We start from the raw sequence: 17,105 nt of genomic DNA, 5'->3' as shown, positions 1-17,105 counted from the left end.
CTTTCACAGATTTACACATTAGGGGTAAGGGGACAGCAACGGATTGGAGAGAATGAGAATGTTTTGGAAGAACCATAATGGGAAAGTCTATTAAATCTGAGTAAATGGGCTCCTGAAGAGAATATGGTCCATCTAACTAGGGATTAATCCATGATTTTTTTTTACCTCCAGCAATATTTGGGAAGACAGCACAGAAAACTGGGCTGTGTTTGGGCTTGGCAGCAAGAGACCTCTGAGGCGGGACAGTGGGGACTTCCGGAGTGACAGTGAACAGGTGAAATGGCTGCCCAGGTAGGCACATGAGGCTGGTGAGAACACACAAACTAAGAGGTTAAGGAAGATTCTAGAATGGGAGAAGACTTGGGTAATTACGGGGGAGGGAGTGGGAGGTAGAAGAGGGCAGAGTTATGCTCGCAGAATGGCAGTCAGCTTCGGGGGGGGGGGCGGTGCTCATGGTTTAAACACAGTGGACAAAGTTTTGTCATATCATGTGAGGTCTGAGTCAGACTGAACAGTGGTCAAGTACAACATGGAGAGTTAGGTTAAGGATGTTTTGCAGCTTCCAGTGGTCCATGTTTCAACAGCAAGGTTCTGAAAAGTGGAAGTCCCGGCTTGCGGACCCTTCTTGTCTGCTGTGGAGGGGCATATCCCCTTTATAAGGATGGATGTGAGGCCTTGCATCCTTCCCTAAAATGATTATGCTCTGGTGGAGCTGGAACCTGGGCGTCCTAATTCCCAATTCAGGGCTTTCCACAACCTGCTCACGTTAGCAAGTGCGTGGTGGCGAGGGCACCGGTGTCCTCCTTCCACAGAGGACATGGGTTAAGAGTCATTTTCCCAACACCTCACCAGGATGTAGCCTTGCAGCCTGTGGATTAGCAGGACCCGGTGACCAGAAGGAGGCAGCTGAGGGTACAGGCCACATGATAGGGTTCCCTCTTAGACTCTCCCATTCTAGGGTCCTGGAACTAAGGCCACAAATCATCCCTACGTGCTTGGAGAAGAATGGGAAGTAACTGGAATGACATATGTCAGAATGTCTTGCCAATTTTTTTTAAAGTTTATTTACTTATTTTGAGACAGAGAGAGAGCGCAAGCGAGCCAGTGAGGGAGGGGCAGAGAGAGAGAGGGAGAGAGGGAGGGAGAATCCCAAGCAGTCTCCATCCACACTGTCAGCACAGAGCACCATGCAGGGCTCCTTCCCACCAACTATGAGATCATGACCTGAGTGGAAATCAAGAGTTGGGCACTTAACCAACAGAGTCACCCACGTGCCTCTGGCCTTGCCCATTTTCTGCCTGATCTCTGCTTGGGTGATTTACTTTCTTTTTTCTTTAAATGCTTATTTATTCTTGAGAGAGACAGAGACAGAGACAGAGACAGAGACAGAGTGCAAGCAGGGGAGGGGCAGAGAGAGAGGGAGACACAGGATCCTAGTAGGCCCCAGGCTCTGAGCTGTCAGCGCAGAACCTGACGTGGGGCTCAAACTCACAAACCATGAATCATGACCTGAGCCAAAGTCCGATGCTTAACCGACTGAGCCACCCACGCATCCCTGCTTAGGTGATTTTCTAAACCATTCTTAAAGATATTCATAGATTCCAGTTACTCTTGGAACAAGCAGTCATGCCCCACACCTAGCACAGAGCCCGGCACCAAGTAGGCACTCAGACGTTTGCTGAGTGCTCATAAATCGCCCTACCCAGAGGCTCTTATACTCTCATGCCCTGCCACACGTGTGTTCCTTACAGTGTGCTTGGCTGTTGGTTTCTATGCCCTCGTCGCAGTGAGGCGCACTGCGAGTACTTTGTTACCAATCATACGGCATCAAGTCCGAGAAGCTTTTATTTGAGAAAGAGAGAAGATCTGAAAGAGAGCTTAGCTTATCATAATGTCTCTTGCACCGCACCCGGCATTTCCGTTTGCTCTTAGCGGGAAAGAGATGGGCAGAGTCACAGCAGGATTGCAGGGCCTGGCGCACGACCTCTGTAGAGGCAGTGGGGGCTGTCTGGGGTATGTAGCTTTTGTCCAAGTGTCCTGACTTAGTCAGGGGGCGGGGTGGAAACAAGCATGAGCCTTGCCGCTGAAACATTCATTCCTCAACGTGGGGTGGATGGCCAGCTCTTCAGCTTTCCCCTTGCCAGGCCGGATATGCACAGATCTGCCCAGGGGACTGGATGTTTAGCACACTCCTGAAGAACATTTTAATTGTCTGAGTGGGTCTCTGAGGACCTGCCCCCATTAGCATGAGAGTGATTCCTGAAAGTTGCCCAAACATAGCTGTGTCCTAACAACAGGGCGCCGGTGACCTCTGAACCACGTCTCTCTCCATAGCCTTGGCTATTTCAAAGAGATCATTAACAAGGTGGAATTGGGTGCCCCCAGGGTCACTGCACAATATACATTGTTACTGTCTTTTAATGGACTTTCCCCAGACACGGTGATTCTTAAACTGCAGCGTCGGCAGCTGCTAACGCCAGGCTGAGCCACGCTGTCTGCAAGGAGAGAGCCGGCCTGCCAGTCCTGCCAGAGCAGATCTGAGCTTGGGCAGATGGATCGGGCTGAGAGAAAGGAGGAGGGGGCGTGGGCTTAAGGGGAGGGGGCACCAGCGGAGAAGCCTGGCAGCCCTCGGAGGTCTTTGTTATTGATTTAGCGTGAGGACTGAAAGTGGCAGGCAGGCAGGTGGCAGGGGCTGGCGGGCGGGGAAGACAGGTGTAGGCGGTCGTGGGCAGTGATTAGCCGGGGTGTTCCAGATGTGGCTGGGGGTGTCAGCTGGTGGTGACTAACGTGGGTGCTTCTGAGGGGCGTGGCGTCAGATGGTGGTTTCAGAATGCAGATGCGAGAGTGCGGGCCCCCCCTCGCTGCTTCCACACCGCTTCACACGAGTTCTACTCTCCCGAGCATGCGCGTTCAACTTCATCTTTACTTCCGCGTCGCGACTACCCCCTTCCCTACATTCCTCTCTAGGCCAAGGGCAGGAATATGCAGATTACACTCCCCCAGCCTTCAGCCTTCAGCCTTCACCCAATTTTGGGGATGATCACACGGACCGAGCTCCCTCGATCATGTACGAGCAAGTACAATCAAGTACGATCATGCGCGTTCACGTGAGAAACATACCTGGTGGTAGAGGACGTTCATAGTCCACGGTCTTCTTTGCCTGCTTCCTTTTTGAAAACCTGCCTCCGATTTTTATAAAAAGATTTTTATCGAAGTAGAATATACACAAAAAGTAAACATAGTAGTACCACTCCCACTGGATCAAGAAACAGATAAGTCACAGCACTCCAAAAGCTTTTCTTAGTCTGTTCCAGTCACACTAACTCTGTTCCGGCCTTCTTCTCCAAAAGTGGCCACTTGCCTTCAATCACCACAGATTCGTTTTGGCTGTTTCGGAATTAAAAAAAATTCTGTTAATATTTATTTATTTTTGAGAAGAGAGAGACAGAGCATGAGCAGGGGAGGAGAGAGAAAGAGGGAGACACAGAATCTGACACAGGCTCTGGGCTCTGAGCTGTCAGCACAGAGCCCGACACGGGACTTGAACTCACGGACCGTGAGATCATGACCTGAGCCGAAGTCAGATGCTCAACTGACTGAGCCACCCAGGCGCCCCATGTTTCGGAATTTTATATGAATGGACCCAGACACAATGCATTATGGTCTAGCCAGCTCTTTTTGCTCAATGTTTGTATGCAATGTTTGTTCTTTTTCATTGCTGTATACTGTTCCACCATCTGAGTCATTCACAATTATCTGTTCCACTATTGAGAAACATTTGGATTATTTATGGATTTGGGTTATGATGAATAATGATGTCCTGATCATTTTAACAGGTATTTCGTTCTATATATGCATCCATTTCTGTATATTTGGGAATGGAGTTGTTAGAATCATAGGGTATGGGTATGCTCAGCTGTAGTAAGAACTGTTTAGTAGAAAGGATTTTGCAAAACCATGTGCCATGCCTTGGCCTTGATATTATGGCACCAGCCCCCCTCCACACCACAGGGGCCCAGGAACTCACCACAAACCAGTCATCACCCACAGCCTCCTGTCTCAGGCATCTTGTTGGACCACTCAGCCTCTTACCCACTTCGACATGTGGCTCTCCCTATTCATCTACTCTTGCGTCCTGACCTTTATGAATTCTGGCTCCCTATGACCATTTCAGGCCTTCCTTGCTTCAATGACCCCTTTGTATCTGCTTCTGTGACTCACCGACCAATTAAACTCTTGACTACACTCCATCCCCAATCACAGAGTTCTGGTGTGGCCTCCACAGAGCTCATTCAGGCCAGCCCCAGCTCCTGGCCTGTGTGTTAAGAGTGGCTAAAGCGATCGGAAGTAGAGCTTTGCCATCCCAAGAAGACAAGCAAGTGAACTGTAAGACAGGCAGATCAATGAAATTGGCTTTTTTCATTATTAATGGGCCCAATTTGTCCTGGGTTAGTGGCTATTTACAAAATTTCAAGATGCCCAGCCCTTTGAACTTCCCTGTGTCCCGACCAGACTTCCTTGCTATGGTGAATGTGTGTGCGTGTGCACGCGTGCATGTGTGCATGGGCACGTGTGTGATGTGTCTCTGTCTCCCAGCGTCTGTGACTTGCATGTCTGCAAGCAAATGCTTGCACCCAGAAGGAGGGTGTGATGAAATGCTGTCATGTGGCTAGCTGTGGGCGGTGAGTCAACGAGCTCCCCCACAGCCACCTCACTGGAGTGGAGGGAACAGGAACCACCACACTTGGCAACTTGGGCTGTGTCCACATGGTTGGAAACAATCTGTGAAGTGAGTCAGATCCATTGAGAAAACAATTAAGTCAGTGGGAAAAGAAAATCAGTAGGCCGGGTTATTTGGCATGGTGAAAGAAAGCAGCCCATTGTTTGTTCACATTTGTCCCTTTCCAGCTGGTCATTGTGACACTAGCTGATGCTGGGCTTGCCTACACAAGTGCTTTTAACAGTTTGACCCAGACTCTGTCTACACAGCTCTAAAACCACCCAGCGACCTTGTCCAGAGTCAAAGAATCAACTATCTGCCTCACTAGTAATTCTGTCCTCAGGACTGTTTTATGGGGATCCCACTGAAAATGATGGCAGACATTTTGGGGCAAGATAGGACTTTGGGGCTGCTCCACCACTTCTGGTGAGTTCCATGTCTGAGGACTGAGTAGCTTCAGGCAGCTCTAGATAATATCTGGCCACTGGTATGGGAGGCAGGGATAGGGGTCAGATGAAGTTCAAAACTGTGAAATCCAGAGATAATCCCCCCAAATCATGCTGACCACCTGTTTTGTTTTCGCTTAGGATTGTTGGGTGAGTGACCCCAGAAGAGACAAACTTCTAATTCCGGCCTCTTGGAGATCATTATCCCAACTCCCAGATTTTTTTTAAGCTTTATTTTTTTTTAATGTTTATTTCTTTATTTTGAGAAAGAGAGGGTGCATGGAAGTGGGGGAGAGGGGCAGAGAGAGAGAGGGAGAGACAGAATCCCAAGCAGGCTCCATGCTCAGTGCATAGCCTGACACGGGGCTCGATCCCACGACCGTGAGATCATGACCTGAACCGACATCACGAGTCGGACGCTTAACCGACTAAGCCACCCGGGTGCCCCCCAACTCCCAGAACTTAAAGGGGAGAAAAGGGAGGCCCAGGGAGATACAGAGACATACACAGGGCTACACAGGTAAAAAGTGAGTGTTCACTTGGCTAAATTTAACTTCACCTGGCTGTCTCCAGTTAAGGTGGTAATGAACCAGGAGACGCACATACAACATAGCAACTTGTAATGGACATGTTGAAAAGGAATGGGTTATGAAGTAGAATTCTCTCTTAAGAACTAGGGAGCTTCTCTGAGTCCTTTTTTGGGCACCTTTCCTGTATCCAGCTGCTAGTTACCTGCAAGAACTCTCATCAATCTCCAAAGAACAGCGGTGTCCAAAAGTTGGGGAATGTGTATGATGTGGCTTTGGCTGGAGCATATTTATGACCTGGAGTGTGCTCTAATTGTGCAGATATTCCCATAAATGTTATTTTATTAAGTTGAGCTACAGTAAATCTGTCATCTCCATAAGTAACACCACAGTGAATCTGTAGGTAAGCTCAGAATACTGCCGTGAGCCATGCTGGGCTATTAGCTTCAGTCCAATGTTGTTATCTGCGCAGTTATAGCATCTCAGGGGCAAAACTCAGGCACTGCGTTTACAAGATTTGGTTCCTCATGCATGCCCTTGGCTCCCAAAGACAACAGAAATGGCTACAAAAGACGGGGGCTAGAAAACCAGAGAATGCTGAATGTTTGCTTTCTCTAGCCCGTTTGGAAACAGCTCAGGCCAACATAGAGAGCTGGAACAGGGAATTCAGCGTCTTGGGTTCTATTGTTACTCTTATGAACTTCTCAACCTAAGGAAGATCCATTGGTATGACGGGTCTCACACCTGCCATCTTGGAAATGGCGGCACGGTAGGCATGCCTCTCCATGGTAAATACAGCAGTCCTGGAAGCCAAGTTGTTGAGATCTCAGGGTGAAAGCAATAATAATTAAGTGTATCTATTACCTGGTCTGATATCCTCTGACCACCACCTGGAGAGGGTCCATAATCCACTATCTCCTTCCCCTGGGGAAAGAAAGGAAAGGAGATTAATGATGTCTCTTCCTCCAGGGAAATTTATGACACGTTGATATCCAAGCACTTTGTTCATGAATCTGGGTGACTCATGTCTACTTGTGGTGTAGAAGCCAGACTATTGTAAACATAGCATTCCTGAGTATATTAGGAATTTTCCAGAGCTGACAACATTCAAGAACAATCAGGTTCAGCCTAGTCCTTGCCCCTCAAAACCGATCGCGGGCTCCCAGTTGTGAGGCAGTACAGTGAGTTCAGAGGAAGCAGTCTTTGAAGGGACAAAATTGGGAGGCATTTGCTTTAGCGCTCTGGATTGAATTAGTTGTTATTCATTACAGGAAATCACATTTCATAGTTCCTAAGAAATAAGGCAAACGTTTTTAAGATTTGATTCCATATCCAATAGAATCTCTCTCCACAGCCTTTTCAGAGCATCACTGTAAAGTCCCCCCAGCCCCTGCCATTTTTTTTTTATTAACCTGAGAAGAAAATGAACTGAGTTTGGAAAAGGATGTTAGGCGGACACAAGGGAGGGTTTACAGACCCAGGGAAAATGCACTTGAAGAAAAAATGCCACAAACCGGGGTCAGCAGACATTAAATTATAGACATGCCCATGGTTTGTCCAGATTGGTTAGAACATGTTTCTTTTCAGCAATAAAAAACAAGAGCCATTAACAAGCAAAGATGTTAGATGGAATTAAGTGGCGTTCAAACGATGAAAGGGGAATTTAAGGAGCTAACCTTCCACTGCCCAGGCAGTTTACCCAGTCAATTAAAACACAAGACTGTCTTTCCCACCGTCCTGCCATCAACGGGAGAAAGTGACTCTGATAGGCCACAAGGCTTGGCTGCCATATACCCTCACGCAGCCGTCCTTCCCAGAGCCTCCTGACGGCTTCAGGTGACTAAATGGCCAGCTAAGCACGATACATTTCGATTGAGAATCTTGTGTCTCGTGGTGGTTGCCTGATGCCTCCCTGATGCAAGGCACTGTCATAGATCACCGCCATCCTACAGGCACGCCACCCAGATAGCAACCATAGGATTGTCAACAGAACGATTCACACACCGGCAGCAGCAGCTAAACGCAGCGCAGTTCGCGACCCCAAGCACGACACCAAGATTCTAAATGGGATGTTGCAGCAGCAAAGATTCTAAAACACAACTGTGTCACTGGGGCATTCAGAGGGTGTCACGACCTGTAACTGACAGGCACACCTGCCCTGGTTTCCCCCTGGGCACAGCATTCTTGCATTCCCCTGGGCCTCCTGTTGCATTGCGGCTGCTTATTTGCATCCGCAAGCAGGGAGCAGGTATCCTGCAGAAATAGTCCGGGAGTGGTGTCTGATTCCCATAGGCCTTTGCAGCCAGCTCTAACGGAATGATTTCCAATATTCAGTTTCTGAGAATTCTAACCATGATAGGCAGACCATGGCAGATCTTAATGACAATAATATCATCTCACATTTTCATGGCATTTAACAGTTTACAAAGTGCTTTCACATACATTATCACATTTAATCCCGGTGAGGTCGATACTCTCTTCTTTTTTTCTATTGGCAGCTTGGTGTAGTGGAAAGAGCGCTGGACCCAGGCAGACGTAAGTTCAAATCCCGGCAATGACCACCCACCAGCTGTCCAACCACAGACGATGTGCTCCCATTCTTCCAGTGTCCTTTTTTGTACCTGGAAGATGGGGAATCATTTCTACTACCCGTAAGATGAGGTATGCGGTAAGAATTAAACAGCCTATATAAGAACACAGTGTAGGTCCTGATGCATAGAAGCACCGGATAATCGTTAGTTTCTATCCACTTACAGAAGAAAACGAAGCTGGAGAGGTTAAGGGAATTGCTCAAAGTAACAGCTAGTAAACGGCAGAACTGAGACTTCATTTATTTTACAAACATTATTGAACACCTACTATATGCCAGTGCCTCAGGCATAGGAAAGTGGATAAGTCCTAATTCTAGTTCTCGAAATGTTCACAGTAGAGTGCCAGAGCCTGAAACGCAAATAATCAATTACAGTCTAGTGTGATGTGAAAAGCAAGACGTATTTAGGGAATGTCCTAAAGCCAGGGGTGAGCCCAGGTATCGACACAGGAAGTGAGTCTTAAGAAGAGGACCCTTCAGAGGAAGCAGCCACGGAGTTCAAGCTGGAATATACATCAGCAGGCGGACGCTGCAGCCAAGAGGGGATTCGAGGGACAGGTGGGAGGGAGAGAGGAGGAAGCAAGGTTGGGCAGAGTCAAAGGGGCTCACAGGGGATGCTGCAAGGTGATCCCCTTCATCCAGTCCGCGCTGGAGCGAACCCATGGGATGACTTCACATAAGGACCCAAGGTGGTCAGATTTGCATTTTTGAGATCGGGGCAGCAATGTGGAAGATCGACTGCAGGAAGGAGATAATGGAAGCAGTAGTTCAATGAGAGATAATGAGGCTGTGAACTAAGAAAGTGGCAGAGCAGACAATTTTGAGAGGTGTAGCAGAGTCAGAATTGACAGGGAGAGGCCATTGATTTGATGTCGAGGCATGAGAGAAAGAGGAGTCAGGAAGAACTCCCAAGTTATTAGCTTGGATGGCCGGGTGAATAGGTGCCCCCCCCACCCCGCCCCGACACAGTGGGGAGTGGGCTTGAAGGGTCAATAATGAGTTCATTTGGACTTGCTTGTTCTGGGAGACCTGGGGACATCTAGAAGCAGGTGTGCAGGAGAGGGCTGTGAGTCGAGCTTGGGAGAGAAGGGGGGTGCTGTGCTCTGATCTGGGGGTCCCTGGCTTTTAGATGGTGGTTGAAGTTGGACGTAGGCTAAGACCACAGAGCAGGAAGAAAAGAGGGTCATGGAGAGCTCTAGGGAACACCAACATTCAGGTGCTAGAATAAGGACTGTCAGAGACACGGAAGTCCCAGGAGAAAGAGGGGCTTAAGACTCTAAGGGAGACAAGCATTTTGTGATGGCGCAAGCAGATGGAGGTGTCAAAATCTACCCGGGGTCAAAGAAGATGGAAACCAAAACATGCCTATCACATTCGGAAATTAGAAGGTCACTTTGGCGACTTATTTTAAGACGTAGTTAAGAGAAGAACTTTTCCACTTTGGTTGTTGCTGTTGTTACTATGATCCAGAGTAAGAAAAATATGTTATATTATGACCTGGGACAAAAGTTTCATGACCAATACTCGCTCTCTGATATTTCAGACTTATTCTATTCTATTCTATTCTATTCTATTCTATTCTATTCTATTCTGTTCTGTTCTATTCTATTCCATTCATTCCATTCCATTCCATCCTGTCCCATCCCATATGGATGCTCCTTAGTATGCACTAAATTTGCTTTATGGCCAAATAGTGGGCTGCAAGCTGCAGTTTTAAAAAGCATCGGTTTAGATAGATATAATTTTCCTAGAAGAAGAGAAATGTAGGATAAAGGCAAGAACACTGGATTTTGAGTGGACATACCTGATTCATGGCATGACTCAGCTATTTATTGCCTGTGTGACCTTAGATGTGCCCATTAACCTCTATGTGTCTCTTTCATTATCTGTAAAATTCAGATAATACATTAGTTGTAAAGGGATATTCTGGGGGATCAAAGAAGATAAAATATATGAATGTAAAGAGAGTATGTCTAGAATAGTCTTGGAAAAACTACGACTTTTTAGTCACATTCAAAGAAAGAGCAGAATAACGTCTTATGTGTCCCAGTTGGTTCTAGCTCTCTAACCTGAATCCTGGAGCCATACCACTGCAAAACATACCAAGAACCAGGATGGAACCAAAAAAAAAAAAAAAAATCAGGCAAAATTGGTGGTGTTGCTACATTTATAAAATACTCTTGTTCTAATACTATTGTAGCCATCTTAGTTTCCTGATTTATATCCAGAATCTAATAGAGGACTTCCCTTAATAAAAGAAGAGCCAATACAGGCAGTTTTTTTTTTAATGTTTATTTTTGAAAGAGAGAGAGAAAGACACAGGGAGACAGAGAATCCAAAGCAGGCTCTGCACTGACAGCAGACAGCCCAATGCGGTGCTCAGACTCATGGAACCATGAGATCATGACCTGAGCCGTGGTCAGATGCTTAACTGACTGAGTCACCCAGGTGCCTCTACAGGCAAGTTTCCTCACCACTGTGTGAAATGACAGCAGAAAATACTGCAGGCAAACACAGAAAGATGGGATTCCAGTGGCACCTGGGTCCCAGTTGGTTGAGCGTCCAACTCTTGGTTTCGGCTCAGGTCATAATCTCACAGTTCATGGGACCACACCCTGCACTGGGCTCCTTGCTGGCAGTGCAGAGCCTGCTTGGGATTCTCTCTCTGCCCCTACCCTGGCACACATTCTCTCTCTCTCCCTCTTTCTCTCTCTCTCAAAATGAAAAAATAAACTACAAAAAAAAAAAAAGAAAGAAAGACAGATCCTTTAATATAGGCAATAATCTTTACGAATTCCAGTAGACCAGCTGGTATCACTGTATTAAGGCATAATACAGTAATTGATTTTTATGATTCACTCAACAAACTGCTACATTTTAATACCTAACATATGCGTTGACTTAGGTGTAAGGAAGACAAAGATGACCAAGGCATCATTTCTAACCTCTAAAAATGTGCAAACAGGTGGCTGAGCAGACACATAAATGGATAATTCCAATTAAATGGTACAACTAAAAGAGATACGCATTTGAATATAATAACATATGAACATACCATGAGAGAAAAAAAGAGCAGCCAGCCCAATCTGGAGTTCAGGGAATGCTTCCTGAAGGTCACCCTGCCCAAGACGAGTCTTGGTGTAAGCATTAACAAAGGAAGCTGGGAAAGACATTTCAGAAAGGCAGAATAGTCTAAGAATGCCACAAAAGTATGAGAACCTGTATAGTGTATACACTATCTCTCGAGCATAAAAAGGCAAGAACAAGCTAGACAACAGAGGTAGGTATGGTCGCCATCTTGGAGAGACTTCCCTACCAAGTTAAGGTGCTTAGAGTACATTGCATCGGACATGGAAGCCATTAATGGGGACCAATCACTCTGGAAGCCTTATGGAGAGGAAGTTAAGAGTAGGTCAGGGACATATTTGGCGATAATTGCAGTGATCCAGGAGAGACACGTTGAGGGCCTGAGAAGCAGTAATAGAGAAGGAAGAGAGGAGTTAGATTTGAGAAATATTTTGGATGCTGAGATTAGATGTGGGGGGTTGAGATCATATGACACTCTACTTCAGAGACCAAAAATGAGTAATACTGACCTATACTGCCCAACAACATTGTCATCCTCAAGTTCAGGGTCCAGTGTGGAAAAATTAAGACAAGTCTGTTGTAAGCACTTGTAACACAAGGTTGAAGATGCTAAGTGTTGAAAGAGAGGCGTAGACACCTGGCTGTGGGAGTCAGAGAAAAGAGGCATAAATTCCAGTTGAGTTATCCAGACAAGGCTTCATGGAAGAAATGGCCTTCAAAGTGGGCTTTGAAAGATATAAAAGATTTCACCATGAGTTCATAAGAGGAGAGGGCATTTCTGGTGGAGGAAGCATCCTGAGCAGTCATTGGGACAGGGAATGGTGTAGTCTAGGGACAATACCACAGGCTCTGGAGTTACACAAGCCTGGGCTCAAACAGCTCTGTCACATTCTAGGCAGAGAGTTAAGGGTAAGTTACTTTGCTCCTCTGAGCCTCTGTTCCTCATTTGTAAAATAGTTATAATTATCATTTATCTTATGGTTGCTGTATTTAATGAAATAATGTAGTTAACTGTGTTTGACTCAAAGCAAGCCATCAGCACAGTTAAGTGCTATCCTCTTATGATGGCAGAGCAACAGGGAGTGGGGGCTGAGGCAGGGTGTGTCATGTAAAGGAGAATGCATATGGTGCAGAACAAAATGGAGAGTGAAAGTGGGTCAGAGAGCCTGGGAGAGACTGTGCAAGGCCTTGAGTGCTAGACTAAGGAATTTGGACTTTCCTGGGTTGGCAGTTGGGAGCCACTGAAGATTCACAACTAGGGCTGAAGAGTTGAGCTGTGTTGACTGAGATTAATAAGTACCCATACGAAAGATGGTTTGGAGGAGGAAGGAATGGAACACATGACAATCATTTATGAAATTACAAGAGCTCAAATGAGAGGTAATGAAGGTCTGAATTTGTGTAGTGTCAATAAGAATGGGGAAGAGATATTAAACACGGGGGAATTTGTTGAGGTAAAATAAGAGGAAATATCAAATACCCAAATTTCCAATCAAGGTTACTGGAAGGAGCACCAACAAATATTGGGACAGGAGTTGTGAGAGTCAGGAAATAGACAAAATGGTGGCCTTTTTGAAAAACTGAAAAGTTTTGGGGGTTGCTAATGACCTCAATATTCCTTCTCTTCCATGCTGTATAGATGGCTACCCAGCTAAAGACTTCATTTCCCAGTCTCCCTTGCAACAGGTGTTGCCATGTGATTAGGTTCTGACCAATGGGATGTAAGCAGAATGATATGTGCCACTTCCAGATCATTCCCTTAAAAAGAGCCCCTTGTTTTCCATTCTTCTTTCCCTTTCCTAAAGGTCTATATAGGAATGGAGTAGTGAGCCATGCAGGCGAGGGCAACCTCCAAAGCATTAGGATTAGAACAACAAGGGGCCCCAGCAGAGCTGTGCCTCTTACCCAGACCTCTACCAGCTCAGATTTTCACATAAAAGGGAAACACAGCTTAAACAGTCCTCTAATAAAGAGACAATGAGTTTGGTGTATAGCAGGTCAAGCCTGAACAGTAGCCATAGAGAGGGATCCAGGGTGTAGACAGGGATTTAAGAGTCATGTGAGTCATGATGATGCTTGAAGCCACGTAGTGAGTGAGATTGCTCAGGGAAGCACTGGAGAGAGAGGAGAGGTGAGGACCACAGGGCACCCGGACAGCAAATTTGCTCAGGTGGGAGGGAAGGAAGAGGAGCAGGGGCTGAAACTGAAATGGAGGCAGGTGCACAGTGGTGATGAGCTGAGAAGGAGGAAGAAGAGACAGAAGAGAATAATGGCAGGGTCATCGGGAGAAATTGTTTTCCTTGATGAAGAGTGGCCAACAATGTCAAAATCTGCAGAGGACAAGGGAGGTAAGAACTGAGAAAAGGCCACAAAATTTACGGAGATTAGAGTATACTTAGGACAGGAAGCAATCAAGAAGAAGTCAAATTCTGTTCAAAATAATGTGCTTAAGAAGCCTGGGAATTTATTATTTTTTTATTATTTATTTTTTATTTATTATAATTTATTATTTATAGTAAAATGCAAAGAGTTCAATCAATCTAAAATTAGTTTTTAAAAAGTGTAAGGCAAATAATATATGTAGAAACGTCTCCCTCTGGGAGGTAGAGCTTAATCCTCCCTGTCCCTCAGTATGGGCTGGACTTAGTGAGTTGGCTTCTACAGAATAGGATGCAGAGAGGGGAAAAAATAGTAACTTTAGAGTGGAGAAACCTGGCGAATACCTCCCACCTTACCCAAATGGTCAAGGTCAACTACATCAGTGATAAGTCACATGGATATAATGCGCCCTTGTGTGATGTGTTGAGAAGGGCAATTCAGCTCTGTGGTGGTCTTTCCCAAAACCCATAACCTCAGCCTAGAATTGAGGAAAACATCAGACAAACTCAAATTGAGAGACGTTCTACAAAATACCTGACCAGTATCTTCAAAACTGTCTAGGCCATGAACAACAAGGAAAGACTGAAAAAGTGTCACAGACCAGCAGCTACGGAGACTTGATGATCAAACGTTATGTGGATCGTGGACGGGATTCTGGAACAGAAAAAGAAAGGGTATTACTGAAATCTAAATAAAGTCTGGAGGTTAGTTAACAGTATCGTACCAACATTGCCTTCATAGTTTTGATAACTATACCACAGTCATATAAGATGTTAAAATAGGGGAAGCTGGGTGAAGGATATCCTCTCTATTCTTAACTATCTTTGTAACTTTTCTGTAAATCTAAAATTATTTCAGTATAAAAAGTTTGCGGGGTGGGGAGTTGTTTTGTTTTGCTTTGTTTTTTGAAGGTGTAAGGCAAGGGCAGAGCTAGGTCCTTACTAGGACTAAGTAAGTTTGCAATAGGAAGTATCTGGTCTCCCACTGCCCCACGTCCACCCCCCACCCAAGAAAAACTTTCCGTCAGTCCATTATTACAGTACAATGGAATGTTCAATTTCACACTGTGTGTGACATTCCATGCCAGCTAGAATAGTTAATACAACTTTATATTTATGACTCTGCTTGGGTGTGAATTATTGTGTTTATGAAAATCTCCATATTAATGTCTGATTGTAAATCATTCTGCCGGCTCCTTTATTAATAGCTCAATTCCCACTACTCACTGCTGCAAGCCATTCAAATTACGGCAACCGTACAGGAAACGGGCTGCTTCCCATTTGTTTCCCATCTAAATTTAACCATCTTGGGCTTTGCTTTAAAGCCACTGTTCCTCTGAATTGTTCAAGCCAGACATGTTTGACTGTGTTCATTGGTGAAGTTAAGGCAGCGTGTCTGAGGGGTAGTTTATTACTCTCTGTTTCTGGATTTCCTGCTCTTCAGAAGCGATCTGGGCGCAGATCCTGGTGGTGTTGGTTCAAACCCTGGCTGTGTTACTAACTGGCTGTGTGATCTCAGCAAGCTATTTAGTCTTTCTGGGTCCCGGTTTCCTCATCTAAAGTGGAAATCATAACACATCATTTTTGTTTGTTTATTTTTTTTAATGTTTATTCATATTTTGAGGGGGGAGAGGGGCAGAGAGAGAGAGAGAGAGAGAGAGAGAGAGAGACCCAGAAACTGAAACAGGCTCCAGGCTCTGAGCCGTCGGCACAGAGCCTGATGTGGGGCTCAAACCCTTGAATCATGGGATCATGACCCAAGCCAGAGTCGGATGCTCAACCACCTGAGCCACCCAGGCACGCCAATCTGAACTATTGTTTTTAGAGTTGGTATGAAAATTGAGCGTGATGTTGTTAGGAAAACTGCTGGTGTAGTTGTGGCAGGTAGGAAGCTCTTGGTGGTCATTTTGTGATGGGAATTATGCTAACAATGATGGTACTAATAGTGGGTATAGCTGAAAGAATTTAGGACTGGCATCCCGAAGGTCTGGGTATAGTTCCAGTTCGTCGATAAACTAGAGTTGTGATCTTGGAAAAGTCACTTTACATCCCTGGCTCTCTGTTTCCCCAGGTGCAAAATGAAGGAGCTGCCTTTCCTAAGCATCTCTTCCCCAGGCTAGTATTCCAGGCTCTATGTGTGCAACAGTCACCCCTAAAAGGTGTGCCCACCTTCATTCCTTTTTTCCATCCCTTCCCCAATCACCGCCAGCCCCTCGGGTCAGACAGCTCAACTAGAGGCTACAGAATATTCAGGAAGGGGCCAGCCTTGGCTTTGCATTTTCAGGCGTCCTCACACGACAGCTCAAATCAGACCCCCTACCCCAGCCCCCTTACCGGCAGGAGGGGAAATATGAAATCTCAGCAGGCAAGGAGGTTTTTTATGCTTCTGTAAATCATTAAAGTGGCCAATATTTCCCTTTGCTTCACTTCGCCCACCTCACAATATTTTTTTTTTCCTGCAGTGAAATCCATTCGCCCAGCCTGGAAATGTGGTCACTTTATAGAAAATCTTTAGCTTGTACCAGCACAAATGGACGGGTCTTATTTCCTGTCTACAGTTCATGGTGTTGCAAAGGCATTGCCAAAAACTATTGACTGAGACATAAAAGCAAGAAATGGATGGAAATGAACGTGGGCACGTTCGCGTGTACATTTACAAACACACAGAGCCGAACATGATCAAGTCTACACTTAAAGGAAGAGATTCCCTGAAGGGACGTCCTAATTCATAACTCAGCCCCCTACCCTGCCCATGTTCAGAATCTATCTCACGCTCTGCGGGAGGGAGAAGAGGGTAGGACCAGGCAATGTGGTTTAGATACTGGGGAAGGAACTCGGTCCCCGGTAAGTCTCCCTGATCCCTGTGCCATGATGCTGGAAATAACACCCTTAACGATCCATCCATCTTGTAATTTCAGAAGTAGAGAAAAACATTCAGAATCCTCTGCGATTCTTTTTTTTACTAAAATGATACTTCCTAACAACGATTGCACCTTGCCTTTTAAGAATGAGCTTTGGGGGCGCCTGGGTGGCTCAGTCGGTTAAGCATCCGACTTCGGCTCAGGTCACGATCTCACGGTCTGTGAGTTCGAGCCCCGCATCGGGCTCTGTGCTGACAGCTCAGAGCCTGGAGCCCATTTCAGATTCTGTGTCTCCCTCTCTCTCTGCCCCTCCCCTGTTCATGCTCTGTCTCTCTCTGTCTCAAAAATAAATAAACATTTAAAAAAAAAAAGAATGAGCTTTGGGGTACGTGTAATGCCATATACGATTTTTGCAGATTTCTGAGGGAACTGTTAGCACCCCCATTTTACTGATGATGAAGCTGGGGTCCTCAAGGATGAGGTGAGGCATTCGACA

The 17,105-nt window shown here is 45.9% G+C and overlaps 2 long non-coding RNA genes across 3 annotated transcripts in view; one reads left to right on the top strand and one right to left on the bottom strand.

Annotated features, from left to right (window-relative positions):
• Positions 1-1,170: 1,170 nt before the first annotated feature.
• The window catches only part of LOC113593143 (uncharacterized), a 244,706-nt gene continuing 228,771 nt past the window's right edge, over positions 1,171-17,105 (bottom strand). Inside the window, exons 9-13 of the long non-coding RNA XR_003413192.2 lie at positions 14,284-14,403; positions 8,136-8,314; positions 6,558-6,617; positions 3,121-3,387; positions 1,171-2,192 (exon numbers count right to left, since the gene is read on the bottom strand). This is a non-coding gene — a long non-coding RNA (uncharacterized LOC113593143). The remainder of the gene's footprint in view (positions 2,193-3,120; positions 3,388-6,557; positions 6,618-8,135; positions 8,315-14,283; positions 14,404-17,105) is intronic.
• On the top strand, positions 4,945-16,702 carry LOC106966613 (uncharacterized). 2 transcript variants are annotated; one of them, XR_003413263.2, is made up of 5 exons: positions 4,945-5,146; positions 8,192-8,354; positions 14,311-14,453; positions 15,820-15,907; positions 16,211-16,702. It is a non-coding gene; the product is annotated as an uncharacterized LOC106966613 (long non-coding RNA). The 2 variants fall into 2 exon arrangements; XR_001428805.3 differs by lacking the exon at positions 16,211-16,702 and having other exon boundaries at positions 4,947-5,146; positions 15,820-16,196.

This window comes from Acinonyx jubatus, chromosome D1, assembly GCF_027475565.1.
Source record: "Acinonyx jubatus isolate Ajub_Pintada_27869175 chromosome D1, VMU_Ajub_asm_v1.0, whole genome shotgun sequence".
Lineage (NCBI taxonomy): Eukaryota > Metazoa > Chordata > Mammalia > Carnivora > Felidae > Acinonyx > Acinonyx jubatus.
Note: the sequence above shows the minus strand (reverse complement) of the source record. Positions and strands in the feature narration are given on the sequence as shown.